Genomic DNA, 14,404 nt, shown 5'->3' on the forward strand with positions numbered 1-14,404 from the left:
GAAAAAACTGTGTATGCTGCCTTCCTCCCTTGGTAACCGTGCACAAGCTCATACGTGGGTAGAGTGTTTGCTTTTCAGATCTGCCGCAACCCCGGATAGATGCAATATTATCGCGGGGCCCACAATGAACGACGAATGCCAAAAGCCCGGTTTTTGCACGGTTCCCATTCAGTATTGACAATCGTGCCGCAAATGTTCCGAGTATCCGGCGCGTTGTTTGCGTTTGTCTCGCCGAAACGACAAATGGAATTTGTAAATACGATATCGAAATAAAATATTAATAAAATTGGGGTGCAACACGAGGACTTCCCAGGAGGTCACCATCCTAGTACTACTCTCGCCCAAGCACGCTTAACTTTGGAGTTCTGATGGGATCCGGTGCATTAGTGCTGGTATGATCGCACCCATCTAATTCATGCTCGCTTAGATCTTTATGCGCTATCTTGCTCCCCTCCATTAATTGTTTTAGACTTGAAAAAACTGTGTATGCAGCCTTCCTCCCTTGGTAACCGTGCACAAGCTCCTACGTGAGTAGAGTGTTTGTTTTTCAGATCTGTCGCACCCCCGGATAGATGCAACACTATCGCGGGGCCCACAATGCATGACGAAGGCCGAAAGCCCGGTTCTTGCATCGTTGCCATTCAGTAATGACGATCGTGCCGCAAATGGTCCGAGTATCCGGCGCGTTGTTTGCGTTTGTCTCGCCGAAACGACAAATGGAATTTGCAAATACGATATCGAAATAAAATATTAATAAAATTGGGGTGCAACACGAGGACTTCCCAGGAGGTCACCCATCCTAGTACTACTCTCGCCCAAGCACACTTAACTTCGGAGTTCTGATGGGATCCGGTGCATTAGTGCTGGTATGATCGCACCCGTTTAATTCATGCTCGCTTAGATCTTTATGCACTATCTTGCTCCCCTCCATTAATTGTTTTAGATTTGAAAAAACTGTGTATGCAGCCTTCCTCCCTTGGTAACCGTGCACAAACTCCTACGTGAGCGGATTGTTTCCTTTTCAGATCTGCCGCACCACCGGATAAATGCAATACTATCGCGGGGCCCACAATGCACGACGAATGCCGAAAGCCCGGTTCCTGCATCGTTGCCATATAGTAATGACGATCGTGCCGCAAATGGTCCGAGTTTCCGAGGCGTTGTTTCCAGTTGTATCGCCGAAACAACAAATGGAATTAGCAAATACAAATCAAAATAAAATATTAATAAAATTGGGGTGCAACACGAGGACTTCCCAGGAGGTCACCCATTCTAGTACTACTCTCGCCCAAGCACACTTAACTTCGGAGTTCTGATGGGATCCGGTGCATTAGTGCTGGTATGATCGCAGCCGTTAAATTCATGCTCGCTTAGATCTTTATGCACTATCTTGCTCCCCTCCATTAATTGTTTTAGACTTGAAAAAATTGTGTATGCAGCCTTCCTCCCTTGGTAACCGTGCACAAGCTCCTACGTGAGCAGAGTGTTTGTTTTTCAGATCTGCCGCACCCCCGGATAGATGCAATACTATCGCAGGGCCCACAATGCACGACGAATGCCAAAAGCCCGGTTTTTTCACGGTTCCCATTCAGTAATGACGATCGTGCCGCAAATGGTCCGAGTATCCGGCGCGTTGTTTGCGTTTGTCTCGCCGAAACGACAAATGGAATTTGCAAATACGATATCGAAATAAAATATTAATAAAATTGGGGTGCAACACGAGGACTTCCCAGGAGGTCACCCATCCTAGTACTACTCTCGCCCAAGCACACTTAATTTCGGAGTTCTGATGGGATCCGGTGCATTAGTGCTGGTATGATCGCACCGGTTTAATTCATGCTCGCTTAGATCTTTATGCACTATCTTGCTCCCCTCCATTATTTGTTTTAGATTTGAAAAAAATGTGTATGCTGCCTTCCTCCCTTGGTAACCGTGCACAAGATCCTACGTGAGCGGAGTGTTTGCTTTTCAGATCTGCCGCACCTCCGGATAGATGCAATACTATCGCGGGGCCCACAATGCATGACGAATGCCGAAAGCCCGGTTTTTGCATCGTTGCCATTCAGTAATGACGATCGTGCCGCAAATGGTCCGAGTATCCGACGCATTGTTTCCAGTTGTCTCCCAGAAACAACAAATGGAATTTGCAAATACAAATCAAAATAAAATATTAATAAAATTGGGGTGCAACACGAGGACTTCCCAGGAGGTCACCCATCCTAATACTACTCTCGCCCAAGCACGCTTAACTTTGGAGTTCTGATGGGATCCGGTGCATTAGTGCTGGTATGATCGCACCCATTTAATTCATGCTCGCTTAGATCTTTATGCGTTATCTTGCTCCCCTCCATTAATTGTTTTCGACTTGAAAAAACTGTGTATGCTGCCTTCCTCCCTTGGTAACCGTGCACAAGCTCATACGTGGGTAGAGTGTTTGCTTTTCAGATCTGCCGCACCCCCGGATAGATGCAATATTATCGCGGGGCCCACAATGAACGACGAATGCCAAAAGCCCGGTTTTTGCACGGTTCCCATTCAGTATTGACAATCGTGCCGCAAATGTTCCGAGTATCCGGCGCGTTGTTTGCGTTTGTCTCGCCGAAACGACAAATGGAATTTGTAAATACGATATCGAAATAAAATATTAATAAAATTGGGGTGCAACACGAGGACTTCCCAGGAGGTCACCCATCCTAGTACTACTCTCGCCCAAGCACACTTAACTTCGGAGTTCTGATGGGATCCGGTGCATTAGTGCTGGTATGATCGCACCCGTTTAATTCATGCTCGCTTAGATCTTTATGAACTATCTTGCTCCCTTCCATTAATTGTTTTAGATTTGAAAAAAATGTGTATGCAGCCTTCCTCCCTTGGTAACCGTGCACAAGCTCCTACGTGAGCGGAGTGTTTGCTTTTCAGATCTGCCTCACCTCCGGATAGATGCAACACTATCGCGGGGCCCACAATGCATGACGAAGGCCGAAAGCCCGGTTCTTGCATCGTTGCCATTCAGTAATGACGATCGTGCCGCAAATGGTCCGAGTATCCGGCGCGTTGTTTGCGTTTGTCTCGCCGAAACGACAAATGGAATTTGCAAATACGATATCGAAATAAAATATTAATAAAATTGGGGTGCAACACGAGGACTTCCCAGGAGGTCACCCATCCTAGTACTACTCTCGCCCAAGCACACTTAACTTCGGAGTTCTGATGGGATCCGGTGCATTAGTGCTGGTATGATCGCACCCGTTTAATTCATGCTCGCTTAGATCTTTATGCACTATCTTGCTCCCCTCCATTAATTGTTTTAGATTTGAAAAAACTGTGTATGCAGCCTTCCTCCCTTGGTAACCGTGCACAAACTCCTACGTGAGCGGATTGTTTGCTTTTCAGATCTGCCGCACCACCGGATAAATGCAATACTATCGCGGGGCCCACAATGCACGACGAATGCCGAAAGCCCGGTTCCTGCATCGTTGCCATATAGTAATGACGATCGTGCCGCAAATGGTCCGAGTTTCCGAGGCGTTGTTTCCAGTTGTATCGCCGAAACAACAAATGGAATTAGCAAATACAAATCAAAATAAAATATTAATAAAATTGGGGTGCAACACGAGGACTTCCCAGGAGGTCACCCATTCTAGTACTACTCTCGCCCAAGCACACTTAACTTCGGAGTTCTGATGGGATCCGGTGCATTAGTGCTGGTATGATCGCAGCCGTTAAATTCATGCTCGCTTAGATCTTTATGCACTATCTTGCTCCCCTCCATTAATTGTTTTAGACTTGAAAAAATTGTGTATGCAGCCTTCCTCCCTTGGTAACCGTGCACAAGCTCCTACGTGAGCAGAGTGTTTGTTTTTCAGATCTGCCGCACCCCCGGATAGATGCAATACTATCGCAGGGCCCACAATGCACGACGAATGCCAAAAGCCCGGTTTTTTCACGGTTCCCATTCAGTAATGACGATCGTGCCGCAAATGGTCCGAGTATCCGGCGCGTTGTTTGCGTTTGTCTCGCCGAAACGACAAATGGAATTTGCAAATACGATATCGAAATAAAATATTAATAAAATTGGGGTGCAACACGAGGACTTCCCAGGAGGTCACCCATCCTAGTACTACTCTCGCCCAAGCACACTTAATTTCGGAGTTCTGATGGGATCCGGTGCATTAGTGCTGGTATGATCGCACCGGTTTAATTCATGCTCGCTTAGATCTTTATGCACTATCTTGCTCCCCTCCATTATTTGTTTTAGATTTGAAAAAAATGTGTATGCTGCCTTTCTCCCTTGGTAACCGTGCACAAGATCCTACGTGAGCGGAGTGTTTGCTTTTCAGATCTGCCGCACCTCCGGATAGATGCAATACTATCGCGGGGCCCACAATGCATGACGAATGCCGAAAGCCAGGTTTTTGCATCGTTGCCATTCAGTAATGACGATCGTGCCGCAAATGGTCCGAGTATCCGACGCATTGTTTCCAGTTGTCTCCCAGAAACAACAAATGGAATTTGCAAATACAAATCAAAATAAAATATTAATAAAATTGGGGTGCAACACGAGGACTTCCCAGGAGGTCACCCATCCTAATACTACTCTCGCCCAAGCACGCTTAACTTTGGAGTTCTGATGGGATCCGGTGCATTAGTGCTGGTATGATCGCACCCATCTAATTCATGCTCGCTTAGATCTTTATGCGCTATCTTGCTCCCCTCCATTAATTGTTTTAGACTTGAAAAAACTGTGTATGCAGCCTTCCTCCCTTGGTAACCGTGCACAAGCTCCTACGTGAGTAGAGTGTTTGTTTTTCAGATCTGTCGCACCCCCGGATAGATGCAATATTATCGCGGGGCCCACAATGCATGACGAATGCAAAAAGCCCGGTTTTTGAACGGTTCCCATTCAGTATTGACAATCGTGCCGCAAATGGTCCGAGTATCCGGTGCGTTGTTTGTGTTTGTCTCGCCGAAACGACAAATGGAATTTCTAAATACGATATCGAAATAAAATATTAATAAAATTGGGGTGCAACACGAGGACTTCCCAGGAGGTCACCCATCCTAGTACTACTCTCGCCCAAGCATATTTAACTTCGGAGTTCTGATGGGATCCGGTGCATTAGTGCTGGTATGATCGCACCCGTTTAATTCATGCTCGCTTAGATCTTTATGCACTATCTTGCTCCCCTCCATTAATTGTTTTAGATTTGAAAAAACTGTGTATGCAGCCTTCCTCCCTTGGTAACCGTGCACAAACTCCTACGTGAGCGGATTGTTTGCTTTTCAGATCTGCCGCACCACCGGATAAATGCAATACTATCGCGGGGCCCACAATGCACGACGAATGCCGAAAGCCCGGTTCCTGCATCGTTGCCATATAGTAATGACGATCGTGCCGCAAATGGTCCGAGTTTCCGAGGCGTTGTTTCCAGTTGTATCGCCGAAACAACAAATGGAATTAGCAAATACAAATCAAAATAAAATATTAATAAAATTGGGGTGCAACACGAGGACTTCCCAGGAGGTCACCCATTCTAGTACTACTCTCGCCCAAGCACACTTAACTTCGGAGTTCTGATGGGATCCGGTGCATTAGTGCTGGTATGATCGCAGCCGTTAAATTCATGCTCGCTTAGATCTTTATGCACTATCTTGCTCCCCTCCATTAATTGTTTTAGACTTGAAAAAATTGTGTATGCAGCCTTCCTCCCTTGGTAACCGTGCACAAGTTCCTACGTGAGCAGAGTGTTTGTTTTTCAGATCTGCCGCACCCCCGGATAGATGCAATACTATCGCAGGGCCCACAATGCACGACGAATGCCAAAAGCCCGGTTTTTGCACGGTTCCCATTCAGTAATGACGATCGTGCCGCAAATGGTCCGAGTATCCGGCGCGTTGTTTGCGTTTGTCTCGCCGAAACGACAAATGGAATTTGCAAATACGATATCGAAATAAAATATTAATAAAATTGGGGTGCAACACGAGGACTTCCCAGGAGGTCACCCATCCTAGTACTACTCTCGCCCAAGCACACTTAACTTCGGAGTTCTGATGGGATCCGGTGCATTAGTGCTGGTATGATCGCACCCGTTTAATTCATGCTCGCTTAGATCTTTATGCACTATCTTGCTCCCCTCCATTAATTGTTTTAGATTTGAAAAAACTGTGTATGCAGCCTTCCTCCCTTGGTAACCGTGCACAAACTCCTACGTGAGCGGATTGTTTGCTTTTCAGATCTGCCGCACCACCGGATAAATGCAATACTATCGCGGGGCCCACAATGCACGACGAATGCCGAAAGCCCGGTTCCTGCATCGTTGCCATATAGTAATGACGATCGTGCCGCAAATGGTCCGAGTATCCGAGGCGTTGTTTCCAGTTGTATCGCCGAAACAACAAATGGAATTAGCAAATACAAATCAAAATAAAATATTAATAAAATTGGGGTGCAACACGAGGACTTCCCAGGAGGTCACCCATTCTAGTACTACTCTCGCCCAAGCACACTTAATTTCGGAGTTCTGATGGGATCCGGTGCATTAGTGCTGGTATGATCGCACCCGTTTAATTCATGCTCGCTTAGATCTTTATGCACTATCTTGCTCCCCTCCATTATTTGTTTTAGATTTGAAAAAAATGTGTATGCTGCCTTCCTCCCTTGGTAACCGTGCACAAGATCCTACGTGAGCGGAGTGTTTGCTTTTCAGATCTGCCGCACCTCCGGATAGATGCAATACTATCGCGGGGCCCACAATGCATGACGAATGCCGAAAGCCCGGTTTTTGCATCGTTGCCATTCAGTAATGACGATCGTGCCGCAAATGGTCCGAGTATCCGACGCATTGTTTCCAGTTGTCTCCCAGAAACGACAAATGGAATTTGCAAATACAAATCAAAATAAAATATTAATAAAATTGGGGTGCAACACGAGGACTTCCCAGGAGGTCACCCATCCTAATACTACTCTCGCCCAAGCACGGTTAACTTTGGAGTTCTGATGGGATCCGGTGCAATAGTGCTGGTATGATCGCACCCATCTAATTCATGCTCGCTTAGATCTTTATGCGCTATCTTGCTCCCCTCCATTAATTGTTTTAGACTTGAAAAAACTGTGTATGCAGCCTTCCTCCCTTGGTAACCGTGCACAAGCTCCTACGTGAGTAGAGTGTTTGTTTTTCAGATCTGTCGCACCCCCGGATAGATGCAATATTATCGCGGGGCCCACAATGCACGACGAATGCAAAAAGCCCGGTTTTTGCACGGTTCCCATTCAGTATTGACAATCGTGCCGCAAATGGTCCGAGTATCCGGTGCGTTGTTTGTGTTTGTCTCGCCGAAACGACAAATGGAATTTCTAAATACGATATCGAAATAAAATATTAATAAAATTGGGGTGCAACACGAGGACTTCCCAGGAGGTCACCCATCCTAGTACTACTCTCGCCCAAGCATATTTAACTTCGGAGTTCTGATGGGATCCGGTGCATTAGTGCTGGTATGATCGCACCCGTTTAATTCATGCTCGCTTAGATTTTTATGCACTATCTTGCTCCCCTCCATTAATTGTTTTAGACTTGAAAAAACTGTGTATGCAGCCTTCCTCCCTTGGTAACCGTGCACAAGCTCCTACGTGAGCAGAGTGTTTGCTTTTCAGATCTGCCGCACCCCCGGATAGATGCAATACTATCGCGGGGCCCACAATGCACGACGAATGCCAAAAGCCCGGTTTTTGCGCGGTTCCCATTCAGTAATGACGATCGTGCCGCAAATGGTCCGAGTATCCGGCGCGTTGTTTGCGTTTGCCTTGCCTAAACGACAAATGGAATTTGCAAATACGATATCGAAATAAAATATTAATAAAATTGGGGTGCAACACGAGGACTTCCCAAGAGGTCACCCATCCTAGTACTACTCTCGCCCAAGCACACTTAACTTCGAAGTTCTGATGGGATCCGGTGCATTAGTGCTGGTATGTTCGCACCCGTTTAATTCATGCTCGCTTAGATCTTTATGAACTATCTTGCTCCCCTCCATTATTTGTTTTAGATTTGAAAAAAATGTGTATGCTGCCTTCCTCCCTCGGTAACCGTGCACAAGATCCTACGTGAGCGGAGTGTTTGCTTTTCAGATCTGCCGCACCTCCGGATAGTTGCAATACTATCGCGGGGTCCACAATGCATGACGAATGCCGAAAGCCCGGTTCTTGCATCGTTGCCATTCAGTAATGACGATCGCGCCGCAAATGGTCCGAGTATCCGACGCGTTGTTTCCAGTTATATCGCCGAAACAACAAATGGAATTTGCAAATACAAATCAAAATAAAATATTAATAAAATTGGGGTGCAACACGAGGACTTCCCAGGAGGTCACCCATCCTAGTACTACTCTCGCCCAAGCATACTTAACTTCGGAGTTCTGATGGGATCCGGTGCATTAGTGCTGGTATGATCGCACCCGTTTAATTCATGCTCGCTTAGATCTTTATGCACTATCTTGCTCCCCTCCATTAATTGTTTTAGACTTGAAAAAACTGTGTATGCAGCCTTCCTCCCTTGGTAACCGTGCACAAGCTCCTACGTGAGCAGAGTGTTTGCTTTTCAGATCTGCCGCACCCCCGGATAGATGCAATACTATCGCGGGGCCCACAATGCACGACGAATGCCAAAAGCCCGGTATTTGCACGGTTCCCATTCAGTAATGACGATCGTGCCGCAAATGGTCCGAGTATCCGGCGCGTTGTTTGCGTTTGTCTCGCCTAAACGACAAATGGAATTTGCAAATACGATATCGAAATAAAATATTAATAAAATTGGGGTGCAACACGAGGACTTCCCAGGAGGTCACCCATCCCAGAACTACTCTCGCCCAAGCACACTTAACTTCGGAGTTCTGATGGGATCCGATGCATTAGTGCTGGTATGATCGCACCCGTTTAATTCATGCTCGCGTAGATCTTTTGTGTAGGCAACCTTCCTCCCTTGATAACCGTGCACAAGCTCCTACGTGAAAGGAGTGCTTGTTTTTCAGATCTGCCGCACCTCCGGATAGATGCAATACTATCGCGGGGCCCACAATGCATGACGAATGCCGAAAGTCCGGTACTTGCATCGTTGCCACTCAGTAATGACGATCGTGCCGCAAATGGTCCGAGTATCCGACGCGTTGTTTCCAGTTGTATCGCCGAAACAACAAATGGAATTTGCAAATACAAATCAAAATAAAATATTAATAAAATTGGGGTGCAACACGAGGACTTCCCCGGAGCTCACCCATCCTAGTACTATTCTCGCCCAAGCACACTTAACTTCGGAGTTCTGACGGGATCCGGTGCATTAGTGCTGGTATGATCGCACCCGTTTAATTCATGCTCGCTGAGATTTTTATGAACTATCTTGCTCCCCTCCATTATTTGTTTTAGATTTGAAAAAAATGTGTATGCTGCCTTCCTCCCTTGGTAACCGTGCACAAGATCCTACGTGAGCGGAGTGTTTGCTTTTCAGATCTGCCGCACCTCCGGATAGATGCAATACTATCGCGGGGCCCACAATGCATGACGAATGCCGAAAGCCCGGTTTTTGCATCGTTGCCATTCAGTAATGACGATCGTGCCGCAAATGGTCCGAGTATCCGACGCATTGTTTCCAGTTGTCTCCCAGAAACAACAAATGGAATTTGCAAATACAAATCAAAATAAAATATTAATAAAATTGGGGTGCAACACGAGGACTTCCCAGGAGGTCACCCATCCTAGTACTACTCTCGCCCAAGCACGCTTAACTTGGGAGTTTTGATGGGATCCGGTGCATTAGTGCTGGTATGATCGCACCCGTTTAATTCATGCTCGCTTAGATCTTTATGCACTATCTTGCCCCCATCCATTAATTGTTTTAGACTTGAAAAAACTGTGTATGCAGCCTTCCTCCCTTGGTAACCGTGCACAAGCTCCTACGTGAGCAGAGTGTTTGCTTTTCAGATCTGCCGCACCCCCGGATAGATGCAATACTATCGCGGGGCCCACAATGCACGACGAATGCCAAAAGCCCGGTTTTTGCACGGTTCCCATTCAGTAATGACGATCGTGCCGCAAATGGTCCGAGTATCCGGCGCGTTGTTTGCGTTTGCATCGCCGAAACGACAAATGGAATTTGCAAATACGATATCGAAATAAAATATTAATAAAATTGGGGTGCAACGCGAGGATTTCCCAGGAGGTCACCCATCCTAGTACTACTCTCGCCCAAGCACACTTAACTTTGGAGTTCTGATTGGATCCGGTGCATTAGTGCTGGTATGATCGCACCCGTTTAATTCATGCTCGCTTAGATCTTTATGAACTATCTTGCTCCCCTCCATTATTTATTTTAGATTTGAAAAAAATGTGTATGCTGCCTTCCTCCCTTGGTAACCGTGCACAAGATCCTACGTGAGCGGAGTGTTTGCTTTTCAGATCTGCCGCACCTCCGGATAGATGCAATACTATCGCGGGGTCCACAATGCATGACGAATGCCGAAAGCCCGGTTCTTGCATCGTTGCCATTCAGTAATGACGATCGTGCCGCAAATGGTCCGAGTATCCGACGCGTTGTTTCCAGTTGTATCGCCGAAACAACAAATGGAATTTGCAAATACAAATCAAAATAAAATATTAATAAAATTGGGGTGCAACACGAGGACTTCCCAGGAGGTCACCCATTCTAGTACTACTCTCGCCCAAGCATACTTAACTTCGGAGTTCTGATGGGATCCGGTGCATTAGTGCTGTTATGATCGCACCCGTTTAATTCATGCTCGCTTAGATCTTTATGCACTATCTTGCTCCCCTCCATTAATTGTTTTAGACTTGAAAAAACTGTGTATGCAGCCTTTCTCCCTTGGTAACCGTGCACAAGCTCCTACATGAGCGGATTGTTTGCTTTTCAGATCTGCCGCACCCCCGGATGGATGCAATATTATCGCGGGGCCCACAATGCACGACGAATGCCAAAAGCCTGGTTTTTGCACGGTTCCCATTTAGTATTGACAATCGTGCCGCAAATGGTCCGAGTATCCTGCGCGTTGTTTGCGTTTGTCTCGCCGAAACGACAAATGGAATTTGTAAATACGATATCGAAATAAAATATTAATAAAATTGAGGTGGAACACGAGGACTTCCCAGGAGGTCACCCATCCTAATACTACTCTCGCCCAAGCACACTTAACTTCGGAGTTCTGATTGGATCCGGTGCGTTAGTGCTGGTATGATCGCACCCGTTTAATTCATGCTCGCTTAGATCTTTATGAACTATCTTGCTCCCCTCCATTATATGTTTTAGATTTGAAAAAAATGTGTATGCTGCCTTCCTCCCTTGGTAACCGTGCACAAGATCCTACGTGAGCGGAGTGTTTGCTTTTCAGATCTGCCGCACCTCCGGATAGATGCAATACTATCGCGGGGCCCACAATGCATGACGAATGCCGAAAGCCCAGTTCTTGCATCGTTGCCATTCAGTAATGACGATCGTGCCGCAAATGGTCCGAGTATCCGACGCATTGTTTGCAGTTGTCTCCCAGAAACAACAAATGGAATTTGCAAATACAAATCAAAATAAAATATTAATAAAATAGGGGTGCAACACGAGCACTTCCCAGGAGGTCACCCATCCCAGTACTACTCTCGCCCAAGCACGCTTAACTTTGGAGTTCTGATAGGATCCGGTGCATTAGTGTTGGTATGATCGCACCCATTTATTTCATGCTCGCGTAGATCTTTATGCACTATTTTGCTCCCCTCCATTAATTGTTTTAGACTTGAAAAAACTGTGTATGCAGCGTTCCTCCCTTGGTAACCGTGCACAAGCTCCTACGTGAGTAGAGTGTTTGCTTTTCAGATCAGCCGCACCCCCGGATAGATGCAATATTATCGCGGGGCCCACAATGCACGACGAATGCCAAAAGCCCGGTTTTTGCACGGTTCCCATTCAGTATTGACTATCGTGCCACAAATGGTCCGAGTATCCGGCGCGTTGTTTGCGTTTGTCTCGCCGAAACGACAAATGGAATTTGTAAATACGATATCGAAATAAAATATTAATAAAATTGGGGTGCAACATGAGGACTTCCCAGGAGGACACCCATCCTAGTACTACTCTCGCCCAAGCACACTTAACTTCGGAGTTCTGATGGGATCCGGTGCATTAGTGCTGGTATGATCGCACCCGTTTAATTCATGCTCGCTTAGATCTTTATGAACTATCTTGCTCCCCTCCATTATTTGTTTTAGATTTGAAAAAAATGTGTATGCTGCCTTCCTCCCTCGGTAACCGTGCACAAGATCCTACGTGAGCGGAGTGTTTGTTTTTCAGATCTGCCGCACCTCCGGATAGATGCAATACTATCGCGGGGTCCACAATGCATGACGAATGCCGAAAGCCCGGTTCTTGCATCGTTGCCATTCAGTAATGACGATCGTGCCGCAAATGGTCCGAGTATCCGACGCGTTGTTTCCAGTTATATCGCCGAAACAACAAATGGAATTTGCAAATACAAATCAAAATAAAATATTAATAAAATTGGGGTGCAACACGAGGACTTCCCAGGAGGTCACCCATCCTAGTACTACTCTCGCCCAAGCATACTTAACTTCGGAGTTCTGATGGGATCCGGTGCATTAGTGCTGGTATGATCGCACCCGTTTAATTCATGCTCGCTTAGATCTTTATGCACTATCTTGCTCCCCTCCATTAATTGTTTTAGACTTGAAAAAACTGTGTATGCAGCCTTCCTCCCTTGGTAACCGTGCACAAGCTCCTACGTGAGCAGAGTGTTTGCTTTTCAGATCTGCCGCACCCCCGGATAGATGCAATACTATCGCGGGGCCCACAATGCACGACGAATGCCAAAAGCCCGGTATTTGCACGGTTCCCATTCAGTAATGACGATCGTGCCGCAAATGGTCCGAGTATCCGACGCGTTGTTTGCGTTTGTCTCGCCTAAACGACAAATGGAATTTGCAAATACGATATCGAAATAAAATATTAATAAAATTGGGGTGCAACACGTGGACTTCCCAGGAGGTCACCCATCCTAGTACTACTCTCGCCCAAGCACACTTAACTTCGGAGTTCTTATGGGATCCGGTGCATTAGTGCTGATATGATCGCACCCGTTTAATTCATGCTCGCTTAGATCTTTATGCACTATCTGGCATCGTTGCCATTCAGTAATGACGATCGTGCCGCAAATGGTCCGAGTATCCGACGCATTGTTTCCAGTTGTCTCCCAGAAACAAAAAATGGAATTTGCAAATACAAATCAAAATAAAATATTAATAAAATTGCGGTGCAACACAAGGACTTCCCAGGAGGTCACCCATCCCAGTACTACTCTCGCCCAAGCACGCTTAACTTTGGAATTCTAATGGGATCCGGTGCATTAGTGTTGGTATGATCGCACCCATTTAATTCATGCTCGCTTAGATCTTTATGCACGATCTTGCTCCCCTCCATTAATTGTTTTAGACTTGAAAAAACTGTGTATGCAGCCTTCCTCCCTTGGTAACCGTGCACAAGCTCCTACGTGAGTAGAGTGTTTGCTTTTCAGATCTGCCGCACCCCCGGATAGATGCAATATTATCGCGGGGCCCACAATGCACGACGAATGCCAAAAGCCCGGTTTTAGCACGGTTCCCATTCATTATTGACTATCGTGCCGCAAATGGTCCGAGTATCCGGCGCGTTGTTTGCGTTTGTTTCGCCGAAACGACAAATGGAATTTGTAAATACGATATCGAAATAAAATATTAATAAAATTGGGGTGCAACACGAGGACTTCCCAGGAGGTTACCCATCCTAGTACTACTCTCGCCCAAGAACACTTAACTTCGGAGTTCTGATGGGATCCGGTGCATTAGTGCTGGTATGATCGCACCCGTTTAATTCATGCTCGCTTAGATCTTTATGAACTATCTTGCTCCCTTCCATTAATTGTTTTAGATTTGAAAAAAATGTGTATGCAGCCTTCCTCCCTTGGTAACCGTGCACAAGCTCCTACGTGAGCGAAGTGTTTGCTTTTCAGATCTGCCACACCTCCGGATAGATGCAATACTATCGCGGGGCCCACAATGCATGACGAATGCCGAAAGCCCGGTTCTAGCATCGTTGCCATTCAGTAATGACGATCGTGCCGCAAATGGTCCGAGTATCCGACGCATTGTTTCCAGTTGTCTCCCAGAAACAACAAATGGAATTTGCAAATACAAATCAAAATAAAATATTAATAAAATTGGGGTGCAACACGAGGACTTCCCAGGAGGTCACCCATCCTAGTACTACTCTCGCCCAAGCACGCTAAACTTCGGAGTTCTTATGGGATCCTGTGCATTAGTGCTGGTATGATCGCACCCGTTTAATTCATGCTCGCTTAGATC

General features: G+C 46.3%; 29 non-coding genes and 2 pseudogenes across 29 annotated transcripts; all 31 read right to left on the reverse strand.

The window, feature by feature from the left end:
- Positions 1–288: 288 nt before the first annotated feature.
- Positions 289–406, reverse strand: LOC148793478 (5S ribosomal RNA). The gene has a single exon (XR_016069213.1). It is a non-coding gene; the product is annotated as a 5S ribosomal RNA (ribosomal RNA).
- A 355-nt stretch (positions 407–761) lies between these two features.
- On the reverse strand, positions 762–880 carry LOC148793479 (5S ribosomal RNA). Its single transcript, XR_016070847.1, has one exon. It is a non-coding gene; the product is annotated as a 5S ribosomal RNA (ribosomal RNA).
- A 354-nt stretch (positions 881–1,234) lies between these two features.
- LOC148793480 (5S ribosomal RNA) lies at positions 1,235–1,353 on the reverse strand. Its single transcript, XR_016074377.1, has one exon. It is a non-coding gene; the product is annotated as a 5S ribosomal RNA (ribosomal RNA).
- A 355-nt stretch (positions 1,354–1,708) lies between these two features.
- LOC148793481 (5S ribosomal RNA) lies at positions 1,709–1,827 on the reverse strand. Its single transcript, XR_016068775.1, has one exon. It is a non-coding gene; the product is annotated as a 5S ribosomal RNA (ribosomal RNA).
- Positions 1,828–2,181: 354 nt separating this feature from the next.
- On the reverse strand, positions 2,182–2,300 carry LOC148793482 (5S ribosomal RNA). Its single transcript, XR_016073735.1, has one exon. It is a non-coding gene; the product is annotated as a 5S ribosomal RNA (ribosomal RNA).
- A 355-nt stretch (positions 2,301–2,655) lies between these two features.
- Positions 2,656–2,774, reverse strand: LOC148793483 (5S ribosomal RNA). Its single transcript, XR_016070848.1, has one exon. It is a non-coding gene; the product is annotated as a 5S ribosomal RNA (ribosomal RNA).
- Positions 2,775–3,129: 355 nt separating this feature from the next.
- LOC148793484 (5S ribosomal RNA) lies at positions 3,130–3,248 on the reverse strand. The gene has a single exon (XR_016070850.1). It is a non-coding gene; the product is annotated as a 5S ribosomal RNA (ribosomal RNA).
- A 354-nt stretch (positions 3,249–3,602) lies between these two features.
- Positions 3,603–3,721, reverse strand: LOC148793485 (5S ribosomal RNA). The gene has a single exon (XR_016074378.1). It is a non-coding gene; the product is annotated as a 5S ribosomal RNA (ribosomal RNA).
- A 355-nt stretch (positions 3,722–4,076) lies between these two features.
- Positions 4,077–4,195, reverse strand: LOC148793486 (5S ribosomal RNA). Its single transcript, XR_016068776.1, has one exon. It is a non-coding gene; the product is annotated as a 5S ribosomal RNA (ribosomal RNA).
- Positions 4,196–4,549: 354 nt separating this feature from the next.
- On the reverse strand, positions 4,550–4,668 carry LOC148793487 (5S ribosomal RNA). The gene has a single exon (XR_016073736.1). It is a non-coding gene; the product is annotated as a 5S ribosomal RNA (ribosomal RNA).
- A 355-nt stretch (positions 4,669–5,023) lies between these two features.
- LOC148793488 (5S ribosomal RNA) lies at positions 5,024–5,142 on the reverse strand. Its single transcript, XR_016073497.1, has one exon. It is a non-coding gene; the product is annotated as a 5S ribosomal RNA (ribosomal RNA).
- A 354-nt stretch (positions 5,143–5,496) lies between these two features.
- On the reverse strand, positions 5,497–5,615 carry LOC148793489 (5S ribosomal RNA). The gene has a single exon (XR_016074379.1). It is a non-coding gene; the product is annotated as a 5S ribosomal RNA (ribosomal RNA).
- A 355-nt stretch (positions 5,616–5,970) lies between these two features.
- LOC148793490 (5S ribosomal RNA) lies at positions 5,971–6,089 on the reverse strand. The gene has a single exon (XR_016070851.1). It is a non-coding gene; the product is annotated as a 5S ribosomal RNA (ribosomal RNA).
- Positions 6,090–6,443: 354 nt separating this feature from the next.
- On the reverse strand, positions 6,444–6,562 carry LOC148793491 (5S ribosomal RNA). Its single transcript, XR_016074668.1, has one exon. It is a non-coding gene; the product is annotated as a 5S ribosomal RNA (ribosomal RNA).
- A 354-nt stretch (positions 6,563–6,916) lies between these two features.
- LOC148793492 (5S ribosomal RNA) lies at positions 6,917–7,035 on the reverse strand. Its single transcript, XR_016069385.1, has one exon. It is a non-coding gene; the product is annotated as a 5S ribosomal RNA (ribosomal RNA).
- Positions 7,036–7,390: 355 nt separating this feature from the next.
- On the reverse strand, positions 7,391–7,509 carry LOC148793493 (5S ribosomal RNA). Its single transcript, XR_016073498.1, has one exon. It is a non-coding gene; the product is annotated as a 5S ribosomal RNA (ribosomal RNA).
- Positions 7,510–7,864: 355 nt separating this feature from the next.
- Positions 7,865–7,983, reverse strand: LOC148793494 (5S ribosomal RNA). Its single transcript, XR_016075145.1, has one exon. It is a non-coding gene; the product is annotated as a 5S ribosomal RNA (ribosomal RNA).
- A 354-nt stretch (positions 7,984–8,337) lies between these two features.
- Positions 8,338–8,456, reverse strand: LOC148793495 (5S ribosomal RNA). The gene has a single exon (XR_016072829.1). It is a non-coding gene; the product is annotated as a 5S ribosomal RNA (ribosomal RNA).
- Positions 8,457–8,811: 355 nt separating this feature from the next.
- On the reverse strand, positions 8,812–8,930 carry LOC148793496 (5S ribosomal RNA). Its single transcript, XR_016075499.1, has one exon. It is a non-coding gene; the product is annotated as a 5S ribosomal RNA (ribosomal RNA).
- A 306-nt stretch (positions 8,931–9,236) lies between these two features.
- On the reverse strand, positions 9,237–9,355 carry LOC148793497 (5S ribosomal RNA). The gene has a single exon (XR_016070260.1). It is a non-coding gene; the product is annotated as a 5S ribosomal RNA (ribosomal RNA).
- A 354-nt stretch (positions 9,356–9,709) lies between these two features.
- On the reverse strand, positions 9,710–9,828 carry LOC148793498 (5S ribosomal RNA). The gene has a single exon (XR_016069545.1). It is a non-coding gene; the product is annotated as a 5S ribosomal RNA (ribosomal RNA).
- Positions 9,829–10,183: 355 nt separating this feature from the next.
- Positions 10,184–10,302, reverse strand: LOC148793499 (5S ribosomal RNA). Its single transcript, XR_016070084.1, has one exon. It is a non-coding gene; the product is annotated as a 5S ribosomal RNA (ribosomal RNA).
- Positions 10,303–10,656: 354 nt separating this feature from the next.
- LOC148793500 (5S ribosomal RNA) lies at positions 10,657–10,775 on the reverse strand. Its single transcript, XR_016069685.1, has one exon. It is a non-coding gene; the product is annotated as a 5S ribosomal RNA (ribosomal RNA).
- Positions 10,776–11,130: 355 nt separating this feature from the next.
- On the reverse strand, positions 11,131–11,249 carry LOC148793501 (5S ribosomal RNA; annotated as a pseudogene).
- Positions 11,250–11,603: 354 nt separating this feature from the next.
- On the reverse strand, positions 11,604–11,722 carry LOC148793502 (5S ribosomal RNA). Its single transcript, XR_016070233.1, has one exon. It is a non-coding gene; the product is annotated as a 5S ribosomal RNA (ribosomal RNA).
- Positions 11,723–12,077: 355 nt separating this feature from the next.
- On the reverse strand, positions 12,078–12,196 carry LOC148793503 (5S ribosomal RNA). The gene has a single exon (XR_016075187.1). It is a non-coding gene; the product is annotated as a 5S ribosomal RNA (ribosomal RNA).
- A 354-nt stretch (positions 12,197–12,550) lies between these two features.
- Positions 12,551–12,669, reverse strand: LOC148793504 (5S ribosomal RNA). Its single transcript, XR_016072830.1, has one exon. It is a non-coding gene; the product is annotated as a 5S ribosomal RNA (ribosomal RNA).
- A 355-nt stretch (positions 12,670–13,024) lies between these two features.
- On the reverse strand, positions 13,025–13,143 carry LOC148793505 (5S ribosomal RNA). The gene has a single exon (XR_016072990.1). It is a non-coding gene; the product is annotated as a 5S ribosomal RNA (ribosomal RNA).
- Positions 13,144–13,314: 171 nt separating this feature from the next.
- On the reverse strand, positions 13,315–13,433 carry LOC148793506 (5S ribosomal RNA; annotated as a pseudogene).
- Positions 13,434–13,788: 355 nt separating this feature from the next.
- On the reverse strand, positions 13,789–13,907 carry LOC148793507 (5S ribosomal RNA). The gene has a single exon (XR_016074413.1). It is a non-coding gene; the product is annotated as a 5S ribosomal RNA (ribosomal RNA).
- A 354-nt stretch (positions 13,908–14,261) lies between these two features.
- LOC148793508 (5S ribosomal RNA) lies at positions 14,262–14,380 on the reverse strand. Its single transcript, XR_016069906.1, has one exon. It is a non-coding gene; the product is annotated as a 5S ribosomal RNA (ribosomal RNA).
- Between the last annotated feature and the right edge of the window lie 24 nt (positions 14,381–14,404).

Source organism: Nelumbo nucifera, chromosome 4, assembly GCF_055504915.1.
Source record: "Nelumbo nucifera cultivar China Antique chromosome 4, China Antique-T2T, whole genome shotgun sequence".
Taxonomy (NCBI): Eukaryota; Viridiplantae; Streptophyta; class Magnoliopsida; order Proteales; family Nelumbonaceae; genus Nelumbo; species Nelumbo nucifera.